General features: G+C 39.7%; 1 protein-coding gene across 9 annotated transcripts in view; it reads left to right on the forward strand.

The window, feature by feature from the left end:
- Nucleotides 1–24,385, forward strand: part of LOC118312259 (teneurin-3-like) — a 193,464-nt gene that overhangs the window by 9,693 nt on the left and 159,386 nt on the right. For 8 of the 9 annotated variants that reach the window (XM_047333787.1, XM_047333790.1, XM_047333789.1 and 5 more), the window contains exon 2: nt 9,570–9,650. The exons of the other annotated variant lie outside the window; for it this stretch is intronic. The gene's annotated coding sequence lies outside the window, so the exon portion shown is untranslated. The remainder of the gene's footprint in view (nt 1–9,569; nt 9,651–24,385) is intronic. 9 annotated transcript variants of the gene reach the window in all.

The raw sequence follows: 24,385 nt of genomic DNA on the forward strand, positions 1-24,385 counted from the left end.
ATTTCGTTCATTATTAATGTTTTTGAACCTGTATCCAGTCAATGCAAGCTTTCACATCAGCAACAGAATTCCGCTGAGCGTTATTGTGGCATTTATTGACTTTGTATGTTAGCTCTGTGATGGGCCGGCCCTTAGAGTAAAAAGCCAAATAGAAAATGGAAGGATACTTTTTTGGACCAAGGTCAATTGGTCACATTCACAACCAGTCGGGGTGAGAGTAGAAAACTGGGGACAGAGGAGAGGTGGGTGTTGGGTGGAGAGAGAAGGGAGAAGGACCAGGAACAGTTGTGCAACCATTTAACTTAACTGTCGTGTTACTTTTTCCACACACCTGCTCAATACTGCTCAGAGAGCACTGAATACAAGCAGCAGGGTGTGGAGTTCAATGGTATTTTATATGGCTTTACCAAACGGTGGTCACATGAATAGGTCCGTCTGACAGTCAACAACCCCCTCTGTAGGTGATTGACTGGGCAGTTTAGAACTATACTTTGGAGCTGGAAATAATACATATCATGGTGGGAAGAAATGCTGTGTGAACACAATCAGAACACACTCACTTGCCCCAGAGGACTTTTCCTATTGAAGGACATGTAGGGTAGGACAGAGAAGAGGTCTGGGCACTGGGAGCCGGTGCCGAGGCTCCGGAGTGTCCAGTCGGTGAGAGAGACATAGCAGAGGTCCCAAGGGAGCACTGTTCGTCTATGATGTAAGCAGGTCTCTATAAGAGGAGAGGATGAGGCAAGAGTGGGAGTCCGCTGAAGAGATGGCGAGTCCTCTCGACCTTCAAACACTTGTTTGATACTTAAACGATTTGATGGATAACATCTCTGTCGTGTATTCCATGGAACACATATTTCTTCAAATGCATCAGTCCCCACCAACTCTGTTCATTTTTGAACCTCTGCACGTTCTGTATACTCTGAGTCTATTTTTCATCTGTTCACACCTGGTATACCCTTGTGTCACCCGTTGGTTTGTGAGCTGCCGTTTTGAAGCCTTGAGTTTTGCATTTTGATCAGGGCCATGTTGATGTTTGTTTAAACCAGACTTCTAACCATGCACCGATTGGAAAGAGACCTGCTGTACATTCACGCCAACACGGTTTGTTTTCATGATAAAACAAAAGGATCTTCATCCATACGAGTGATTTAGCTCCAAAGGAGCAACAATCTCTTTCCCTTCTGACACGTCTGAAAACCCATATCACATGACCAGTCATATACACTGGGCAGAAAGCAGATTGTCTACTGTGCTGTTGGCTGCTTAGTTGCAGAGAGTACTATGAAGAGGACCAGTAATGGTGAAAGATCCATCTATTGTCCACGTTGCAGTCACCACTGTTGAGACCCAGTCAGGGAATGAAGGCCCCCCCATTACTTCATGTGGATCCCTTTGAATTCAAGGCTAATCTCCCAAACTCAAATCACGATGATCATAGTTGATCTGTGTGGATCTCCAACTATGGTTCGGAATGCATGTGTTCCGTGGATTAATTGAAAAGTTTAACCATAATTTGTAAAATACCGTTTTCCTTTTTTGGCATGGTCGAAAAGCAATGAGTGTAAATACTCCTGTAGGAAATGGAGAGAGGTGCGTGTGTGTGTGTGTGTGTGTGTGTGGTGACAGAGAGAAAGAGAGCGGGGAGCGTGTGTGACGTGTAGAAGTTAATTTGCAGTGTCTCGATCTAATAAATGCCTCAGTGACTTAAGTTTAAAGAAGTCTCAACCTTTGCCACACTGTTGGGGAAAGAGCGAGACGGCGCTTCATCCATTGGAGAAAGTCAACTTCTCTCTGCCTCCCAACTGATTCAGCGATTCATGCTTCATATTGCACTTCCACCTAAGAATTTCATATTTGATTTAAACACTGGACTTGATTGTTGTTTTCATTTAAGACCATGGACAAAAATAATTTGCTTTATGTGTTCTGGAAGTTGTTTGAAAGTAAAATTATTTGTCTCCTTTTTTTTTTCAACTCCGAAAAATTATCCGATCCGTGACTCAAAATCCGTGATGCGAACCATTGCACACTGCCGTGTTAACAATCAATTGTAGTCTTATTGGCTTAATATGCAGTGTTTGCAGCATCACCTGGTCTTTTAAAAGACTGGCTCATGTTGTCTAAGCAAAATATGGAATTCGGTATCGGCACCCAACTGTACTTTATTTTAGTATTTTTCTCTCCCTGTGATATTAAAGCAAAAAATGAAGCAATAATTGTGTTAATAATTAACAATAATGATGATTATTATATTTAATATAAATATATTATTCCTGGCCAAGTGAAACCGCAACTACTTAGAGAAGTATTCACATTATACCAGAGCTGCTTGGATTGCTGTCTGCCATTATCTGTACTTTTGATTTTATAAAGACATTTTAAAAATTACCTTACTTTACTGTTGGACCTCACCTACATGAAACATATTTCCAACAACAAGCACCTACATTAGCATATTGCATTTACATGATAATTGTACATGTCCACAAGCTGGCAATGCCAACAACACAAGATCCATATCATAAGAAAGCTCCACGGAGTTCAACTATGTGTTTCTTATCACTCTATGACCAACCCTCACGGGACCAGCGGCCAAAAAAGAGCAATACAAGTTTGCAACAAACATAAACTAGATGGATTTGGATCCTGCAGCTCTGGAGTCAGAGATACACAAGGGGAGAGAGACATCACAGAGTTAGTGACATGTAATGTAAATACAGAGAGCGACAGAGAGAGAGAGAGATGCATGATGGGAGTTCCCCCAGTAGTCTAGGTCTATAGCAGCATCACTAAGAGATGGTTCAGTAAACACCTGAGCAGCTCGGTTTTAGAGATGTGGTCTGCCTCCCTGGTTTCCAGAGGACAGGAGCCTTGGGGCTGAAGGCTCTGCTGATGATGATGATGATGATCTCTTTTTCTATTTCCTGTCTGGACTTTATATAGATACCAAGATTATTCATAAAGGCCTTGTAGTTGCAGAGATATGCTGTTTTCATTTGGGCATGTCATTTCCGAGCAGGAACAGGCAAAAAGGGCCTAGTTAGTATAGAGTTGAATAGAATGCTCAAAAGGAATTTCTGCACCTGAGACCGCTTTAGGCTCGCCATTTCCTCCAACACTGTGGCCTGATGCACAACCACTTAGAAATGTAGTGCTGCTTCCTATGTAGATACACTAGCGCACAGGTTTAAGTGTGTGGGCCACTTGTGTAGGCTGTCCACAGACTCTACTATGCACCTAGATCATTTAACTTGCTCTCTTACCCATTGATTTAATGTGGATCGATGCTGGGTTGTACCAATGTAATTTGGTTCTACATATACAGTATTGTATAACTCTATTTCCATTAGAGTCATGACCCCTGTGCGTATACTCGTGTATTTGAACAACAATGAGCTAATGAAAATGTACCGATAAATGCAAATCTGCTAGGAGTGTTGTGCCTCCATTACGCCTTGCTGTTCTGCATAAAAGGTATGAACTTCAGAGGCACGGTGGGGCAGACACCAACAGTTTCCTCTGGTACACACATCACACCTTTGATTTCAGAACACCAGCATGCTGTCTCAAAGCACCCGGTGGCAGTGATATGCCAGGTTGTTTGGATAAGTGGAAGCAAGAAAAGGCGTCATAATGAGGGGATCTCTAAATGGCAAAGAAATCTGTATAAAATGGTCTTTTGTTTTTCTTTTATTTGGTACACAGTTGGGAATCATGTCGCTTACACTCTTGTGTCATATTTTTGGTTACATTGAATATTGAGTTGAATTCTGATATTGTAGTGGTACGTGTTGGATGACTGTTACATTCACATTGGTCTCTTTGATTCACTCTGTGTATTTGAGGTGGTGGTGCCAAGAACTGCAAAGTAAAGATAGACAAGGCAGAAACATCAAGACATGTAGCTGATTCCCAGTGAATTAGTCAGGTTTGAGACAAGCTCAAGTCAGACGGTCAGAACACATTAACAGCGCTGGGTTGTCAATGCTCTAATGTGAGAAGGTTATTATTTAACATACTTGATCTCTGTGATAAGCCTTGCTGATTGTGTAACTGTGGCCCAGGTGTTTTCAGCAGGTTACTGTCTGTCAGAAAGCCTGCTGCCTGGGATTTATCTTGTTTTATTAAATTTAGTAGTAACTCTCCATTTATAATGAGTTTTTTATTGTTATTTCTTACAAATATGATTTAGTATAATCAATGTTGTTTTCAGTCTCTCTCCTGTTGATCTTTTTTTGCCGGTACAGTGCAATTCATTCCACTAGTTTCTAGAAAGTAAATGGGCACGCGCTTCATTGACTGTTTGTTGTAGTGAGGGGGAGAACACATTAGATCACTCCAGAAGCACAACTTATTGTGTTGAACTCCATGTTCTTATCTCCCCTTCCAGGACTCCTACTGTTGTTATGGCAGTGTGTTAACTCGACCAATCACCTTTAATGACCGACTGATGCTGGCATGTGTTCCATTCTTGTACTACTATACGTGAGCGCTGCTTTTATCACCATCCATAGTAGCATTTTATTGGATAGACAGAGGAAATGGGTGGGGTTATCTGATACAGTACTAAAGTGGAACAAATCCTATCTTACAGACAGATAATTATGCTTGTCCATAAAAAATGTCATCACACTCTATGGGGTGCCGTGAGGGTCAATTTTTGGACAGAGTTTTTCAGACTTTTTGTATATGCTCCGAGTAGAGCATTCTCGCTAGACATGGCGTTTTCTTCCACTTTTATGCAGATGACACACCTGTATGTCCCTGTTAAGCCTACTGAAAGTTAGCAGTTAACAGGAAGCTGAAGTCTTTACAGGAGCCTTTACAGATTTTTTCTCGTGTTAAACTCCTCCAAAACAGAAATTCATGTTATTGGATCCAGCATCACATACTGTACAAATAACAAACATTATGCCTGTTGTTAGAAATATTGGCATCCTGTTTGATTGTAATTTAAGTTTTGAACAGCATGTCACAAGACTTGTACAAACATGTTTTTTATCAACTAAGGAACATTGCCAGAGTTTAACCTAAGTTTTAACAATACAGAAACTGTTTTACATGCTGTTATCGCTTCACGATTGGATTACTGCAACATCTTTTTTACATGCCGAAATAGAAAATCTGTAGACCCGCTTCAGACTGTGCAGAAATCAACTGCTGGGTTTTCAACCAAAGTAAAAAGGTTGGAACACATTACCCTGCTTTTAGCCTCTTCACACTGGTCTCTAGTATGTTTTAGAATTGATTTTGAGGTTAGTTTTAAGTTCTTACAAATCACTTAATGGTCTGACTCCTCAGAAGATCTTTTTTTTTAACCCTACTCACACTAGTAGGACTCATACTATGTAGGACAGAACTTTTCAGATAAGAGCTCCAAGGCTCTGGAACACCCTTACCAAGGAATACAACAGGCTGAGTTGCAGAAAACACGGTCGCCGAGAGACAAGACAAACACTGGAAAGCCGGGAGGCTGACAAACTGTTCACCAAACAAAGCATGAACAGAGAAGAGCCCCCAGCCTGGGTGAAAGACCTTATGTCTTAGGTCGCAAGTATTAAGAACTTTTCTGAACAGATGTTTGACCAGGACCATTAAGAAAGAAACATGGGCCGTGTTTAATAGAGACTGAACAATGTATCTGGAAACTTGGGAGACCAACAAAGCTAAGCAGGCAAGCAAAGTTTTGGACCTGGAATCCTACAACAGAAGAAATGATTTGCTGTTTGTGGGACTAAAGGAAGGACTGTTTGAGACTTCTGATACTAGCAAGGAGATGGCAGGGATTCTCAGATACTTTCGGCCTTGGATGAGGCGACACCGGCACCTGAGATGGATCGGCGGCACCGGAGCTTACATCCCTAGCAAGACTCTTCAGATCAACCAAGGACGTATCTCATCCGCCTGGTGAAGTGGACCGATTGACAGCGCATTTTAAAAGGACCGAAAGAAAAAGGAAAGTCTAAACTGAAGAGGGCAACCTCATGTATTTCAAGATATTCCTGTGGAAATTCAGCAGAAGCGTGCAGAAAATAAGGATTCGACGAGGAAACTCCACAGCGCTGACGTATGCGTTGGCCTTCTTTACCCTGTCAGGCTAATTGTTATAATGGACGGGAAAAACAATTTACAAGACCCCCGGAGAGGTGACTAATTTCTCGGAAAAATGCATTCCTTTTTGTTTTTGGGTGACCTATATGAAATGATGATTCTTTTTTTCAATGGTAAATGCATATTCTCTGATCAAGGTCTGGATTATGGCCAGGGATAATAAAGCCAGTTCCCTGTTGGATCCTGGAAGAGGGATGGATACTGTCTCTTTATTATTTTTGTTTGGAATGTTAATAGGGTCACGAATAAAGTAAAACTCTACAAAAATAATCTCACATCTAAAATCCCTAGCCTACGATGTAGCCATTGAACAAGAAAGAGTGAGGGTGAATCATCAGAGATGGATCGACCAAGTGTTCTCTGCCCCAGGTAAGGGGGCGTCTAGGGGTTTTAGTATTTTCATCTCTGAAGGTTTAGCTTTTAAGTCCGTGGATGTGTGTGCAGACAAAAAAGGCAGATATATTATAGTATCTGGTTTCATTCAGATTAGGAAATATGTATTTGTTAACATATATGGTCCTAATTCGGGGCAAACAGGACTACTGGGAGGGGATTTTAATATAGTACTCTATCGGATCCAAAGATAGATCGTTCTAATCATCCCCTTCCAGCGGATGGAGAGCTTTCTGCAGCCTTTGATGCATTGTGAAATACACTTGGGTTAGAACATTCTATTCGAAGGCTCACAATTCTTACTCTAGGATTAATAATCTACTTGTATCTAATGTATTAGTTGAACATGTAACCAAGCATGGAGATTCATAATAATATATCTGATCAAGCTCCCATTGCCCTAACATTTTTCCCGTCTCAAGATGTACATAAAACAAAGCAATGGAGATTTAATAATTCCCTCTTAAGGGATCTTTTTTTAAATTAAATTTTAACTCAGTTTCTTCAGCACAAACAGAATGGGAAGCATTTAAGGTTAGATGTATTGAGTGGATTATTAGTTATGGTACTGCAAAACGGGAAGGAAAGAAGAGAGAGCAAAAACATCATAATTACAGAACTTAAAAACTTTGAGAAACAGCATATGAGAGACCCAAATAATGATAGTTTAAGGGACGCTGTATTACTCACAGGCTGCACGGTGGTGTAGTGGTTGAATCCTGGTCCGAACCAACCAGGGCCTTTTCTGTGTGGAGTTAGCATGTTCTCCCCGTGTATGCGTGTGTTCTCTCCGGGTTCTCCGGCTTCCTCCCACAGTCCAAAGACTGACTTAGTACTGAATTTTAGAAGCATTTTGCAGACTTTGTATAACTCTGTTATACAATTATATAAATTCATCTCCCAATCAATGCCTGCTAGTATGCGCACAGCTATTATTGCAGTAATACTAAAACCAGACAAAGACCATTTGCAGATGACTAATTTCTGCCCTTTGAGCTTGTTAAACAACAATTACAAGCTGTAAGTTACCAGATGTTTATACTTACTACTTGTCTTATAATGTGAAATACCCCTTGTACTGGGCATATAGTGGGCATTGGGAGTTAGGCAGATGGCTGTGGCTGGAACAAAAGATGGTGACAGAAAAGTTAATGCATGTATCTTAAGCTTCTCGTTGGTACCACTCAAAAGATAACAGGAATATTAAAAAATCCCTTGAATAAATTCTCATGTGATGTGGCTAAAGCAATTCACAAGCAATGTAACATCACTGAATTGGTTTTAGCATCATTCCCAGGGTGGAGGAAAAACACTACAATAATAGGTGGTAACAGCAAAACATTTTCCAGTTAGGCCAAACTGTAAAGAATGGGGATTTTCTTTCTTTCAGCGAGCTGAAACAAGATTTTGGCATTAACGAGGCAAAATCTTGTATTATATGCAGCTTAAAACACTACTCAACAAATACATTGTTAAGGGCATTGTACCTGGTTCCAATGATGATGTGAGAGCTTTGCAGTATTAAATAAGTTCGAAACAGGTTCTACATCATAGATCACTACACATTCTCTCCTGTTCACTGGTTATGCCGTATTTAACTCACTGATTCCGCCCCCATGACCTCTGTTGACTCTTAAAGTCTCTTCTTCACGGACGGTTACTCTTGCTTTAATTAACTGTTTTGGAATTTTTTTGATTATTTCCTTTATAACAATTCTCTGTGTATCTGTTATGTTTGATTCTAGATCCTTCGTTTTGGTTCCTGTTTTAGAGTCCTGGTGTCTCCACTTCCTTTTCCTCCGTGTCTGTTCACTTTACTTTTCTCCTCCCCCTGTGATTGTCTGCACCTGTTCCTAATGTGTCTCACCTGTCGTGAATTAGCCCCGCCCACCTTGTGTCTATTTAGAATTAGCCCCGCCCACCTTGTCTTTGTCAGTTGGTCTGTGATTTTCGCCCCGACCTAAATTCCTGCCCTGTTTGCAACCTGTGTGTTCTGTCGAAGTTCCTTGATGTCTCCTGTGCCTTGGTTCCCTGGTTTGTTTTGTTTAATCTCTCTAGTGCTTTTTGTACCGTTTGAGACTGAAAGTCTGTCTGTGATTTCAAAATTATAATTTTATTTGCAAGTTGCATCTGGGTCCTGCTTCTTCAAACCGTAACACTTACTGTGCAAAGCTTCCCACTCCTTTTTGGACAAAAAAAAGAATTTGTTATTTTTGTATTTTTTTATTTGGATGGGACGATACCACTTTTCCGTGTCCGATCCGATACTGATCCTGCAACCTTGAGTGTCTGCGGATACAGATCAAATTCTAATCTTTTCCCCACTCGTAAAATAAAATATTATAATGCATTGTTCAGGATGCACTTTGCTTAACCAAGCACCTGAAACCTCATACTCAACTGTGAAACAAATAATCTACTCCCCTAAATAACAGTGGTCAGCACCATTCAAACAAGTAAAAAACTAATTGAACTCTGTCTTAATCAATAATAATAAATTAACATAAAAATATGATGCTGGAATTTCATTCAAGGCTTAGTAGATAAAAAAAATGTTAATAGGCATTTATTTGGTATGATAACTGTAATAACTGTGATTTTACGCCCTATTTCTTCGGCTATCCGATCCAGCCATTTTGGCCAATATTGCCCCGATACCGATACGGAATATTGGATCAGGACATCCCTACTTGTATCCCTGTGCTATCTATTTTGTGTAAGATTATTATTTTTTGTTTGACCTTTTCTGTTTTCTTTTTACATGTGCAAAATAATCAATCAATTAATCAATATTGATAAAATATTGAAGGATGATGTATGTAAGGGGTATAGTCTTAAAACTATTCATACTCTTCCATTGCTGAATAGAAAAAAACTAAGCTACACTGGGAAACGGATATGAGTATATCTCTCCCTAAAGAACAATGTGACTCAAAAATGTGACAATCAAATTATTCTCAGTGTTTTTGGAATAAAATAATACGGATCAAGACTTTGTTGTTATAGAAAACAGTGTCACTTCCTTCAGCCCGTTTCTCACCAGCGTGTTTGCTTTTTTTTAGCGCTGCCAACCACTGTCCAGTCCTGAACAACACTGATGCATCACTGTAAGACTCCCCTCTGCATCACACCTGCCAGCACAGGTAATGAGGTATTACAGCACACGCACTGACGCACAGATGCATGAACTGCTCATGAACATGTCTGCTGCGAGGGTTAGTTAAGTTGCTACAGTTGCCAAAAGAGCAGTGTGTGTGTATGTGTGCACTGCGCTTGGTCCAGAGGACAACTGGCTGAGTGCAAGTTTTTAGACCATATTGGCTCTTATTTGTTATACAGGGAGTTGGTGGAACTCCAGGAAATTGTGTTTGAAGCCAGAAACAACCCAACACACACTGCTCATTATTCCATTTCCATTTCATTCATGCTTTACTTTGGCAGCCGGCTAAAAGCTGCAGCTTATCACCACTGTTCTGGACTCAGAAAGCTGCAAAACAGAAATACTATAACTATTATTTCAGAATTTGTGTGGTGTGTGTATGTTTAGTCAATCTGGAAAACTCATGTACAGTATACATACATGCTTGGCAATTTCACACATTAAGCAATGCACATTCTTCATCCCCTACATCTGTGCATGGAGCACAATGTCCTGGGGTGTATTCCAGAAAGCGGGTTTTGTTAAACCTTTGTTAACCCAAGAAAGAGAGTGAGCTTAAACTTTAGGTCAGTTACCATGGTTACTGACTCTGTGAACCTAACTTGCTCGCTGGCAGGTTTTCTTTAACAAACCCAGAGTTTCTCCCTGTCTCCCTCCTTTTGCTAAACCTAGATGAGCTAGTTCATAGAAAAACACTGTCCTTTCCTTTTCAACCGGATCGATATGAAACATAATTATTCAGTAGAGACCCCATGTAGATGTGCTTCCATTCCATGACGACTACTTAGTAGAACTTTACTTTTTAAATTTACTTTAAATATCAATCTTTTAATGTGAAAATCTGTCCTAGAACAGGTAACGTTGGAAATGGAAGTATCAATATTTCAATATCAATCCGCACATCACAATCTACTTTCTGGAGAAAATGTGACTTTCTGTGTAAGTGCAAGTAATAGCAGACAGTTAGAACGTAATATGTTGACAGTTGGATTTTAAAATGATTAATTTAAATAATAATATTTACCTATATGATAATATTATATAAAACAAGTTATACTATTAATTTATATAATACAATTCGTTAATATATATCTAGCTATATGTACTCAACAAAGAAAAACTACGTATCTACTCTTTGGAATTGAAGACAGTTCTTACACATTTTGCATTTCAAAATTCCATCCCAGTCCAACTGTATCCAGAGTATACTGCAGTTCTCTGGCACGACTATCATTAGTGCTATCCACATACATTTTTAAAATCACCAACGACAGCCACACAGTCAAAGACAACACAAATGATAGACAGCAGCTGTGTAAATTCATCAATAAAGTTGGTATTACGGTGGCCTTCAAACAGTTAAAAGATAAGTACGAGAACATGATTTCAATAGATATAAGGGCAAGTTATTTGAAGGTTACCACCTTTACAAAAGAAATATATTTGAAATGTAGAATATTATCATAAAGGGCCACCTACTTTCTTTCCAGTTCTGACTTCATTCATAAAACTAAAATTAGGAGGGGTTGATTCAACAAGAACAGCTCCACTATTATTTAGGTCCAACCTAGTTTCATTACAGCCTTCAGATCGCCCAGTGGCATGGATGTTGTATCTCAGGTGGAAACAGTGGCTGAAGTGCCCAGTGCCCGTGCATGCAGCTCACAATCGGAGAAGTAGCTAGCCAGGGAAATGTGGCCGCAGTGACACCGGGGAGGGATCGGTCCACCGGGACACCAAGACTGGAGACTCACATGGTGGAAATATGCTTTGACTAGGAAGCCCCTACAGAGGCAAAACTTGCAATCTGATGATCTTTTTCCCGAAGTGCAGACTTCCAACGGTGCATATCCTCGTGAATAAACTAAAAACAGTCCAAGAGTAACCAAACTTCATCTTTAATATGGAAAAAGTAAAACGACAAGATGGATGTAATCCCACAGTCAGTAAAAGAGTGAAATTAGGAGACTGTAGTAGCGTTCTCATCTTCCACAGGTTAATGTGAGAACTTCATGTTCATCGTAGAGTCATGTGACACCCCCGGGAAGCTCATTTAATTCAACTTGCTTTTGAGAGGGATCTGACCATGAGAGGGATCTGAAATGCACAATTGGAAAGACATCCGCACCTATATTCTGTCCAGTCTGGGCCACCACTAGTAAGACAACCTCAATCAAATCATGTTACTTGTTGCCTGAATAAGTGGTTAAAAATGTTTGGTCTTTTTCAGTGTATGTCAGAATATGTTTAATATGTTTGCCAATATTACGCAATAGATTTGTTTGGTGATGCTGGTTTGATGTCAATGGTCAATTTGTGACTGTTTTAGTGCACAAATAATGAAGTAAGGCCCCAGTGTCAGACTGTTTGTGTATGGAATTTAAAGTTTAATAGTGGGGTGAGACCACTTTGCCATACTTGTAAATAATAGGCTACTTTTTTGGGTCACAAAAGTGATTCCATTTTGGCTTTGACTTGCCACTGTTAATTTTTTCCAATCACATCCTGTATTTCATGGGTCTGATATGTTTCAAAGGTTTTGAAGAATTGTAATTGTTGTTGTGAAATGAATGAATATGGCATATTTGACAGCGCTCTTAAACCTCAAGGCTGCAGAATTGAAATAGTTGAGGACTAGATGGCCTTGTAACAAATTGGTGTTGGACACCACTTGGAACAATTTTTGAAGGCAAAAAAGAGTGAGAATGAGAGTTTTAAAGGTGGATGAACCTTTTTCCTTGTTTTGTATGAAACAGCAGCATAAAACCGTAAAACAGGCGACTGAGTTTTCAACTATTTCCTTCACTTCAAGATCTTTCCTTGATAGTATGTTTCAGATTTTTATTGATTTCTTAAAGGTTGACCACTACCCACTAATCCACTTTTCTCTCTCTTCACTTCTTGATGTTGGCCCTGCGGTAGCATAAAAGTCAATCAAGTGACTTTAACTGTAGGGAGGTGGTTCCTGTGGGACCATAAAGACCAATACAATGGCCAGGAAATATTGGAAGAAAAACTGAAGAATCCCCTTGTTGGGTATTACTCACCAGCTTCTGTCTGCCGTGGACAGAAGTGTTCCTTGGCTCTTGTGTGGTTACCCTGGGAGCTTTGTTGCTGTCTTTTTTTCCAACAGACATGAAGAGTGATAAGAATGATCTCAACCATCCATTTCTATTGTTCTGTGATGCTTACTGCGGAAGAGAAAAGGCAATACTCTCTCATCTGTGTGAGAGAGAGACTTATTATATACACTTCCGCGTATATAAAGCTATTCACAAGTAAGACAGACAAACCATGACATCTCCACATCATTCACTGATGTTTACTTGACTTGCATTCAAAGTATTTTCTTTTCTTTTAAGCACCAGAAAATGGAAAGATGTAGGATTTAGATGTAGGATTTTTTTGCAAACAAGGTGACCATCTTTGATCACATTTCCTGTCTATCCAATGAAAAACCAAAATATGACGACAGGTCAGACCCAGTCTTCTACGAAGACTAATAAAATCTTTAGAGCGACTTATGCACTGCCTCGTTTTCATTGAAGCAAAACACAACCCACGGTGTATGATTGCTTTAGTGTAAACTTCTTGTGTCACCTCCTCTAATCTGTACAACATGATACTCATGTCGCAGTGTGGCTGCTCTCTATATATACTGTAGTTATATGTATATTAAAATCATGATTGACTTAAATTATATCTATCTGCTCTAATGTTTATTGATTCTGCCATGGAAAGGGTATTGGTTGCACAGTCTGTACGACGCAACATGAAGGAAGTGATGGCTATTTGGTTTTTAATGGGAGATTTGTTTGTAGTTTCTTCTTCCCGGTGCAACAGGTTACAGGATGGCAAAGAATAAAGTCCACAATATGCAGAACATACATGATACAAACTGATCTGGCAAATACTGGGGACAGTGGCTGGTGTGATACGGGTGAGGTGAACCTGGTAACAGACGGGGAGGAAAGTCCAAGGAGGCTCAGCTGGTTCGGTATCAAGCTAATGAAAAGCTTTTAAAAAGCATTACATTTGATTTGAAAAAAGGTGAAGATATTCTTGCTTCAGTGGAGTTCATTTTTTCACCTTCAGTTAAAAAACTATTTGGATAAAAGTATAGCTTAACTAAATTAGATTATGGTCAATGGAATATATGGATACAGTGCAGGTAAGAAGCCCTAGGCGAGATGTTTAATCAGCGCCCCCACCACATTATTTGTCCAACACTAATCACTTCATTTGTATGTGCAAAATATAATAAAAATATTAATGTTGTATTAATTACGCATACCAAATAATTCAACAGTGAAAACAAAACAATCTGGCGACGAGGAGACGAAGAGTCCAAGCTTTAATGCCAGAGATAACAGGCCTGATTAATTAAAAAAATCAGCATTCGTACAACAATACAGTTTCAAGGACACATCTATAAAAAGATTTCAAAAGATGACATCACATAACAGCAAGTCTGTAAAAATGTTTTCTTTAATAGACAGGATAGGGGCAGTCAAGGCGGAGCCGTGACATTAAGACAGCTTTTTTTTACGATGTTTGCAAATATTTTAATTTTTTATAAAAATATAAATTTATCTTGCGGTGACCCCTTGGCATTTTGCGACCGTCTATGTCGCCTATAGTACGGGCCGCCCCTGCTTTACAGTACGAGTCCCTTTCACCCATTCAGTGTCACGCCCAAGGACACAACGGAGTGCGGACTGGGGGAAGCTGGGATCGAAAGAGAGCACAGAGTAAATACATGGCAGAATTATTCTTACGCGTTCATGTAGTAGTTGGTGTTCTTGTTGTGAACTTGATTAGGTTTGATAGAGCAGTTCATTCCATTTAACAAGTCTTTCATGTTATTTCATTAAGAGAACAAATCCCTGTATACCGAGGCACTGAGAGACCACAGCAATCACAGCCCTCTGCTGATGAGGATCCAGCAAGTTATTAGCAACGTCTTGTTAGCATATTGTTGATGTAATTGCAGAGTAAATTGCTAATTACGGATGCTAATTGCTAATTGCATTGATTGGCCGTTTAATTGATGTGTAGTGATTTTCTTGATACAGTAGGGAAGTGTGTGCAGAAGGTTTCACTGGGCGTTGATTTTCCAGTTACAATATTTCCATTGTACATCTTTGCAGGGATAACAATTGCATATATATGATGTTATGCAGGATCCAAGTCCGCCTGTTGAGACCAGTTTCAACATTTCATATTTTAAAAAACTCATTTATGTCCATGCTGCAGACAATAGGTCACTGCTTCAACATGCTGTCCTTTGTCGTGTGGAGGCTTTTGTGTCATTCTTAGCCTTGGTTGCTATGGTAAAATTTTACACCACACAATACAGTAAGGGAACACACAGGGTGTGTGTGATTATTATTATTATCTATTTACAGACAGAAATGTATGAAAGGAAATATGACTGTGCTGTGGAAAAAAATAGTGAGATGAATGACATATGCAAATGATGAGAGCACATGAAACCGATATACGTTGATTATCAGTTGAGGTGGAATGTATTGTAGTCTGTAATGTCCAGCTGGAGGAAGTGAGATGGGATATAATGTACAGTGCAGCTGTTTATCAGGACACCTACTTCTGGGCAGAAGCTGCTCCTCTGTCTGCTCATGGACCTTTTCATGAGTTTCAATTACACTCGTCGGAAAGTCCTCAAGTTCTCAGTCGCTGCGATTTCCTTCAATTAGATTCCAGAGAGGCCACGCATGAGATCCGTCTAGATCCGCCTCCGCTGCCAATGGGGCGGTGCCCGGATTATGTGCGCGTACAGGTCTCTCGACTCGCCTCCCGTGCCCTCGCCCTCCGGGCTGGTGCTGGTGCGGTTCAACCGGAACAGCGCACTCTTTTATCCCTTTCAGCGCGGTGGGTATGTGATGTACGTGCGCCTCATCCTCCATGACACTTTCCCATTGAGTGTGTCAGAATGTATATTGTTGGCTGAATTTGTTTGTTTGATATAGCACCGGAAGGTGTATGAACTCAAAGGCCCATCGCCTCATGTCGTCACATTCATTTGATTTCCCGTGGAGTCTTTGATTTTCTCAAGTGAAAAGAAAAAATGATTTTTTTCCCCCCTCATTGTTCCCCAAAGGGTGATCTGAGAGTGGAATTGACTTGTCACAGTATGTTTCTTTAGTTATGTCAGCTTATCACTCCGTTTCTCTCTGCTTCTGTCCGCTTGTCCCTGATGTAGTTAAACCACGATATACTCTCCACTGATGAGATCTGTGGTTTGGTTCCCTCCACAGAGGGACCAACATGCCATATGCTGAGGCAAGGGCAAGGCAGAAGAAAACATTTCATTTTATCTGAATGCAATTGCAATTCTTTCACCGTAACATATACGTACACAATGACATTAAAGGGATAGTTCAGTGATTTTGAAGTGGGGTTGTATGAGTTACTTATGCATAGTTAATGTTACCTCATGGAGATGGTGATCAGCGATGTCATTTAACGGCGTTTGGAGGAGAAGTGGAAGTGGCGGAAGTCGGAGTCCCACTGTTGCAGAGGGGACCGCCGGAAAACGGCTTTTTCGCCACATTTTTAAACGTTAATGTCGTTGGTATTGTCGCGCTAGCTCGGCGTGGAACAGCTGATTTGCGGAGTGATTCGCTGATTGTCTGAACCGACGCGAGTTGGCGCAGTGATACATGGCCGAAGTACGCTTGACAAAAAAGTGCAAACTTAAACGGCTGCCTGGCGGCAAACTACAGTAGTGAAAGAAATACCTCCTTCAAGGTACAATTGAACAGATTCTTTTTTTAGGTTTCTCGGTGTTCTCCTCTGCAACAGTCACTACTTCCACTTCTCCTCCAAACTCTGTTAAAATGACATCACTGATCACCATCTCCATGAGGTGACATCAACTATGCAGAAGTACCTCATACAACCCCACTTCAAAGTCACTGGACTATCCCTTTAATGTTTAGCTAATATTCCATTTTGTACCTGCTTGATAGTTTCCGATAACGTTTGATTCTATATTTTCCAAGGTGTGGGAATTCACATTATATTAGGTTGCACAAATGGCATTTCCCATAGCTTGAGTTAGTACATGTGACTGCAGAGAGCACCTAAAGATCACAAGATGTCATTTCTATACAAAGGCAAGAAAATGTATATCAGACAAGTACACAAACAACACAATGTGCCTTAGCAGATAAGAGCCATTGAATATTCCCCCTGTTGTTTTCGGATTAAACCAGCCATTGGAAAAACTAAGTCAACTCTTGGATATGGTCAAACCTATTTTAGAGGGAGGATATATATATATATACTGTATATTTCTTTTTCATTATTTTATTATATTCCAGAGCAGCGGCATGGAGCATTGATTCCTGCCACCCTGCACTGGTGGTATGATGTCAAATGAGTTGCCCACTTTAATCACCATCTGTCTCACTCCCAATTTCCATAAACTCCTTCAATTTCCATAAACTTCATTGGCCTGTCATTAACATGTGTTGCCGCAATTACACTTTTAAAGAGAACTGAAGAATCAATATGACAAGCAGCAATAGTTAATACGACGAAATAATAAATTGAATGGATAAAGGAAATGAAATATACAGTATAAGTAAAATAATGATCAAGCCACATGGTACATTGTCACTGTCAGTGACTTTACATCACATTCATTTGAGCTGACCCTTTTGTCCATAGTGACATACAATTACATCTCTTTTTCTTTTTTACTCTATTATTTTCAGGTCCAGTCCCATCACAGGTAGGCAGGCAGCAATAAGGGTCCACACTGGATTTGAGTCATCGAACCCCCGACCCTCTGTACCAAGGTCAGCGGTGTGACCCACTGAGCTGTACTAGCAGCTGAAGAGCTTTTACAGTACAAGTCACATTCAATCGTACACACACACACACACACACACACACACACACACATTCCGCCCTGCTATTTACCAGGCTTTTCATGTCACATTCATTCACTGCTGGCACAGCTGTCAGAGGAAAACATGATATTACATGATGATTTGGAAGAAATGGGGTGCATATATATGAACAATTGTACGATCAACATTCCTGTCTGTTCTGGATTATGGAGATATTCTTTACTGTCACGCTTCACAGACAACAATGAATCAGTGAAATCCCGTTCACCACAGTGCCCTCAGGTTCATAACAGATGACAAATTCTGCATCCACCATTGTTCTCTCTATCACAGTGTTGGTTGGACGTCACTCGAATCAAGGAGAAATATTCACATCACGTTATTTATATAACTGCCAGATTAGTTTACATCACTCATTTCTGTTAAAACCAGTAACTACAGAACAAGATCCGCCAACTGATTGACTGTGGACATTCCCCGCATTCACACTCATCTTGGAAAAACTGGTTTTAACTGTTATGCAGCTTTTAAATGGAATGAATAACAAAGCCACTTCAAACTGAACTGCCGACTGCCTTATACAGTAGTGCTACTGAAGTAGAGGTGGTTCAAATCCTCCTACGCATGTTTACCCTATGTTATGTTTAGTATTTCAGAAACTTTCTTCATTTATACAGAACACTTTAACACTCAAGCTGAAATCAGAATAGAACTAATTTATATGGCAGGTCAAATACTTAAGCGTTGTGTGTGTGTGTGTATATATATATATATATATATATATATATATATATATATTATCTGGACAGTGGTGTTGTCTCTATACACCACTATGGATTAAATCAAAGGGTTTAACAAAACTATTGATATTAACTGTCGAGGAATTATAGCCATTTGACTCTTATTCACTCATATTCAGAGGCTTCCCTTGAATTAAAGCTATAAGCACACTTCAATCTGTAATTTCAAATCCAATGTGTTTTTTTTTTACTTTACCAGTAAAGTTAACTCCAAAGGACAATGTTTCATATATTCCACATTGCTGTCCTCGTCTCTAGTCCAGATGAGGAATAAAAAAAAAAACGAAGGTGAAGATTAAAACATCTGTCTTTTGTGCCTGTAAATTCCTTCTGTAAATGCTGAGTTGACATCATTATGGTCACTTACCATCTTAAAACCTTTTTTTTATGTTTTCCCAAACATTATTTTTTATCATCCCATGGTGATGAAATGTTATAGTCTGGAGCCTTGGACCAGATTAGGTTTTAATAAAAGATCAATATTGTACCCATGTATGGTCATAGTGCAAACCTTTACTACTGTAACATACTTGAACACATTCTGCGCAAAGCAACCCATTGTGCCAGGAACAATGGGCCTCGTGCAAGAACCATTGGTATGAACAGATTTGTTCTGAAGTCGTGTTGTAGAGTGATTAAGGAGAACTTCACTCATTCACCAATTTTCACGTATTTAGAGATTCATTTCAAGTACGAACACAGTTTTCGTGTGGTCCAGAGTCCAGACCTGTTGTAGGAGTCACAGCCTACTGCCAGTCAAACCAAGTTCTTTCACCTATTAATAGTTTCTTTTTGTAACTTTCAAGCAATTATACAAATATAATTACTAACATTTAAATATAAATATATACATTTCACCTAATTATGTTGGCATTATTCTGTTTAACTCTGCAATTCATATTATATTATAATTATATACTGTATCTGTTCATGTACATCTTTGGCAGTTGCAGTGCATGTAGTGCAAGGCAAGGTCTTGACATGTCAGTTGTAAATTGTTACCATGCAAGTTATTTTCAGATCATTAACCTAAAATACACTCAGATTAGCTCATGACATATCTGGGTTCATGCAACAAGCGCCACATGTGCACTCGAAGGCCTTAACACAGCCGGTTGTTAAGCTGCTCTACACGCCACAGAAGACGCGTCAAATTATTTTCGCTGCATATTGTATAATATTGCATGAAGGTATACTGATCCAGCACCGGCAGCAAACATGCATGTGCAAATTGAATTGTTATGTCACATTTTTTTTTACATACCAACTCAATTCAGTTTTATTTGTATAGCTCCAAATCACAACATACTTTTCTCAAGGCACTTTACTCAGTTGTATGACCGTGATGAGAATAATAATACTGACACTTACAGATGCAATGACATTTTTAATAATAGCATTAATATTATTAATAATAATTAACGCTGAGGGCCTTGACATTGAAATGTGGTAGGGGGTTTTATCAAGTAATTTTGGCAGGCCCATGCCAGAGATTCCTAACATACCAATTTCTTACCGGTTCTGATGCATGTGGAAATTTAAACAACTTTTCGAGAAAGTTTAAGTCCTCAAAACGCCAGTTCACTTTTACTAAGAAAAAGAAAAATAATTCCTACGATTACTATAGGTCCTCGCTTGACATGCTTGTCAGCGCTCGGGCCCCAACAACTAGAATGTGAAACATTGCACATGGAAGGATTTGCCACTCTCCACATGTCTGCCCAGTTTGTTGAGATTCAAGCCATCCCAAGTGCCTGAAACACACCTGCCTATGTAATGGCGAGCAATGCGTCGCCATGGCAACGGTGTGTAATACATGCTCCAAAGTTTCACAATATGACATCATCAAGGTGTCACAACATTGCTGACCAAATACGATGTGGACGTGATGAAGATGCAAGGCAGAGGGACTCTGCACTGACAGCTTTGATTTAGTCCGTCACTTCAACCCTCCTAAAGTATAGCAGGACTTCATTCTGCAATTTTGCAGTTCTTCTTTTTGTTCTCTGATGCCGTCTCCATGACTAAACTCAGGAAGTGTTGCATTACATGGTATCTGTGCTCAAATACGCTCAAATACGCACAAGTGTCTCTGTTAATGTTTACGCAGGAAATGTACTACACACTTTTCTGACGACTGAAGCGTTCGATCAATCCGACAGTGCATGTTCGTACGAACAAGAGCGAGAGAAATTTAGGACAAGAATAGGAAAATGTTCTTGCATGATGCCCGGTGAGTAGCAAATATGTCGAAGAGCTTATTTCTAAAGGATTTGTGACTTCAGGCTCTGATCACAGATAACCTTCATGGTGCCCTCTCACTGAATCTATCACACACTTCGTGTGTGTGTGTGTGTGTGTGTGTGTGTGTGTGTGTGTGTGTGTGTGTGTGTGTGTGTGTGTGTGTGTGTGTGTGTGTGCGTGTGCGTGCTGAAACCAGATGCTTTCATTCAGACTGCAGGCGCCTCCGATAGTGACAGGGAGTGAGCACACACAAGGTTACTCACATCTCGCTCTATATTACTGTAATATTGTATTGATATATATATTATTGTAATCAGCACTCTACTAGAGGCTTCATCCTTTACTTTAAGGTATTCAAAGCTGAAGTGAAACCAAAGTCTGTTGAAAAGTCAATTCAACAATTATTGACTTTGTCATATTTTTTCCAAAAGTCCTGTTTTCAATTCAATTTAATAGATTTTTTCCAAATGAAGGCTAATTTACACACGAGAGCGTTCTTGCAGCATCAGTTGTTAGCGCTCGACACTTGTTGCCGTCTCTCTTCCAGAGGTTGATGTATCGGTGAATTGGTGGGAACATTACTTTGGAGGGTATCTCTGCAGATGATCACCATTCGTTGCTGAGGGGATGACACACAGTTCACTCTTAGAGAGTAGGGCCCCCTCCTGAGCCACCTCCACCATCACGTCTGTTTCCATTTTCTTTGTAAAGTTAGTTTATCCAGCCACGCTTACTGCTAATTGGACGAGCACTTTTGATTGCTTGTTAACGGCAACCATAAAGTAGTAGTCACATCTCCCAAGCTCCTTGGACAGATGGATGAAAGATGATTTTTTTTTTTGTTACACTTGTTTTAAGATGCTACATCTGAAGAACCCATAACACATCGACACGCACGCACACAAGTACGCACAAACAATCCTTACACACATATCCACATGTTAAGAGGATAAAACACACGCGCGCACAAACTGCCTGTGAAGTAATGGTTTCATGAATAAATGACATTGCTCAGTAACGGAACAGTGTGGTGTTGTGGGGAAAAAAGGTTGATGCTGCCATGGCAACATCAAGGGGTCATGTGAGGTCATCCAAGGTCTTCGAGTGTTGGGATTCTGGGTGAACCGTTATCCGTTTGCAGTATTATGCACATGCATTGACTGAAAGTACAGATTTGTTTTTTATTTCAGACCACATTGTGTTGTATATTTAATTTTAAATGTCCATCAATCTAAAGCCATCAATTGACAAATTGAAAACATGTTTTTTTCCCTAATTTTTGCTATTTAATAATGTAATAAAATGTTAGTTTTCAGACACTTGATAATGCTAATACATTATCAAGTGTCTGAAAACTAACATTTTATTACATTTTTAAATAACAGCTTCGAGAGAAGTAGTTTTTACCTGTAGTTTGTAATACTAGAGTATTGATTGTTGATAGTATTTTAATAAAGAGATTAAAATGATCTTTTTGCTGTAATATTATCTGAATCCATCCTTGGCCTGTACTCTCACCCCCGTCATTAGATTTTGATGTCAGGGCAAAGTGTCCCTTAATGGATTGAGGCATTCCACTGATGAAGAGGGGCGGGCGGACGCTCATCGTCCAGAATGTTTCATCCTTGCTCTGGGATTCATTAGGGAAACATTCCCACTTCAAAGCGGTTCGCCGGAGATATGCTGATGTGACATGACATTGTTGTCATGGGGACACGTGGGTTAAATTGCGAGCCGTCTTTCTTTTTTTTGAAACAGCTGTTTTGTTGTTTTAGTGTTTTGCCTTGTGTGGAGCAGCAGGAGGACACTACTTCATTTACTTTGTAACAGTGATTGCTGCATTCCTTTTATTTCCCTAATAGGCTTCTCTTGGTTGACTCGTCTGTAACCTTCGATGCCTCTTCTGGTGTTAATTATGGTCTGCAGAGGTTCTCTCAGGTATGCAGCCTATATGATCAGCTGCTATTAGTTGCCTGTCTTACTGGCATAATGGTCGAGTTAACTTCTCACCTCAGGCATAACTTCAGAAACATACACCATTTTTAAAATATCTCAAACTTCTCTGCACCCACCCCCAAACCTGGTATTACTGACGTGGGCTGTTGTGAGGACATCATAAGAAACATTATAGCCAACTAAGGTTTCTTTTTTCTCTCTTCACAATTATACTATAATATCCTTTAATAAATATATAACAATTAGACTTATTAATAAAGGTAAACTGAGTGAGCAGAGGCATTGAGGTGAAGTTACACAGGGAACACAGGAATGATCCGGCTGACGTCCAGATCATTGACGCAGGAGAAACTGGTTAGTCGTTTTTTTTTTTCAAGTAACACAGGGAGGAATGATCACAATAATCATTGAGTCAGCTGCTGATGGTGACACACACACACACGCACACACACACACGAAACCAAAGAGGGGAGAGGTCCCAGGACAGACCGGCATCTCAGCCGAGCTGCGACGCAGATGCCAGTATGAGGGTGTGAATGATTCCTGGTAATGATATAATGTCCAATTAAAAAATATTAATAAATAGATGCATAATGAATCAGCATGCCCTGGATGTCGTTATAAATCCAGTATGACAAAGAAATGCAATTGAGGTTTTGTATTGTACAGTTTAACTGTAAACATTATTATAAAGAGCTATACATAATAAGAAAACACAATTACAACCAAATAGAAATTGAATGTTGTTTTTATGGAAAATTTAAACATAAATGCACATAGTGTTTAACCTGAAGGATAAAAGTTTCCATATCGGCACGTATCAGCAAACTTAAATGCAAACACTGAAATGTATGTGAAAGGCCAATAACAAAGTCCGATTTCTCATATGAGCCTCAAAGGGTTGAGTGGTTATCATCATAATTAATGATATTAATATCAAACTTCTGGCACAGACCAGACATGGTTCTGTGAAGCAAATACACCTGGCTGACGGTGGTAAGCTTCCAAAATAGTTCAATGAATATGAGCTTACTTTTTATTTTTTGTAGAAAACCAGGCTCTTTTTGGAAAAGAACTAAACTGGCCTCCTTTGTGCACAGTAATAACTTGGTTACCATCACTTACTTCAAAGTATCTCATTTGTCATGATGCAATGTTAGTTTGGATTTTTTTTGGGGATGTCTCAACCCTTTCCCAAATTTTCTGACAATGTTTTTGGGAGATATGACTACAATGAAGGATGGTTCACGTTGTATAAAGTTACACTCTGTCAACTTTTGAGTTGATGATTAGGCAGTTATTACTGCACATTGTCCTGCCACATTTAACATTTGACGCGTTGTGTTTGGTTGCAACTTGAACGTGGCAGAAACAAGTTGTTGATGATGGACTGTAGATTAAAAATGAAAGAAATGGAAGAACAAGGTTGCGATGATGTTTGACAAAAGAATCAACTCGTTGCAAATGCACTCGCGGCAATGTGGATAAATCCACTGGTGCCATGGGAGGGTGGACAGATGGATAGATAGTTGGAAGATGAAGAGATAAAGTGGGAGGGGGTGTGGAAGCAATTCCTTGCACACCTCTTGGTCATAAATATGGAAAAGAAACAGCGAGGCTCAGCCAGCCCTCCTACGAGCAGAATGTTATCCTGCTTCCTTAGCACAGTGAATAATACCTCGAGCTCCGAGCGATGCAGATCGCAGACGAACAGATACTGTCATGTTCCTGGAGGATCATGAACTCTTGATGAACTTTACAGTATTTCGGTTATGGACTCGTTACTTTGTGTTTATTTTATGATAATATTCTGTTGTCTTCCTTTGTTAGGTTACCTT

This window comes from Scophthalmus maximus, chromosome 8, assembly GCF_022379125.1.
Source record: "Scophthalmus maximus strain ysfricsl-2021 chromosome 8, ASM2237912v1, whole genome shotgun sequence".
Classification (NCBI taxonomy): domain Eukaryota; kingdom Metazoa; phylum Chordata; class Actinopteri; order Pleuronectiformes; family Scophthalmidae; genus Scophthalmus; species Scophthalmus maximus.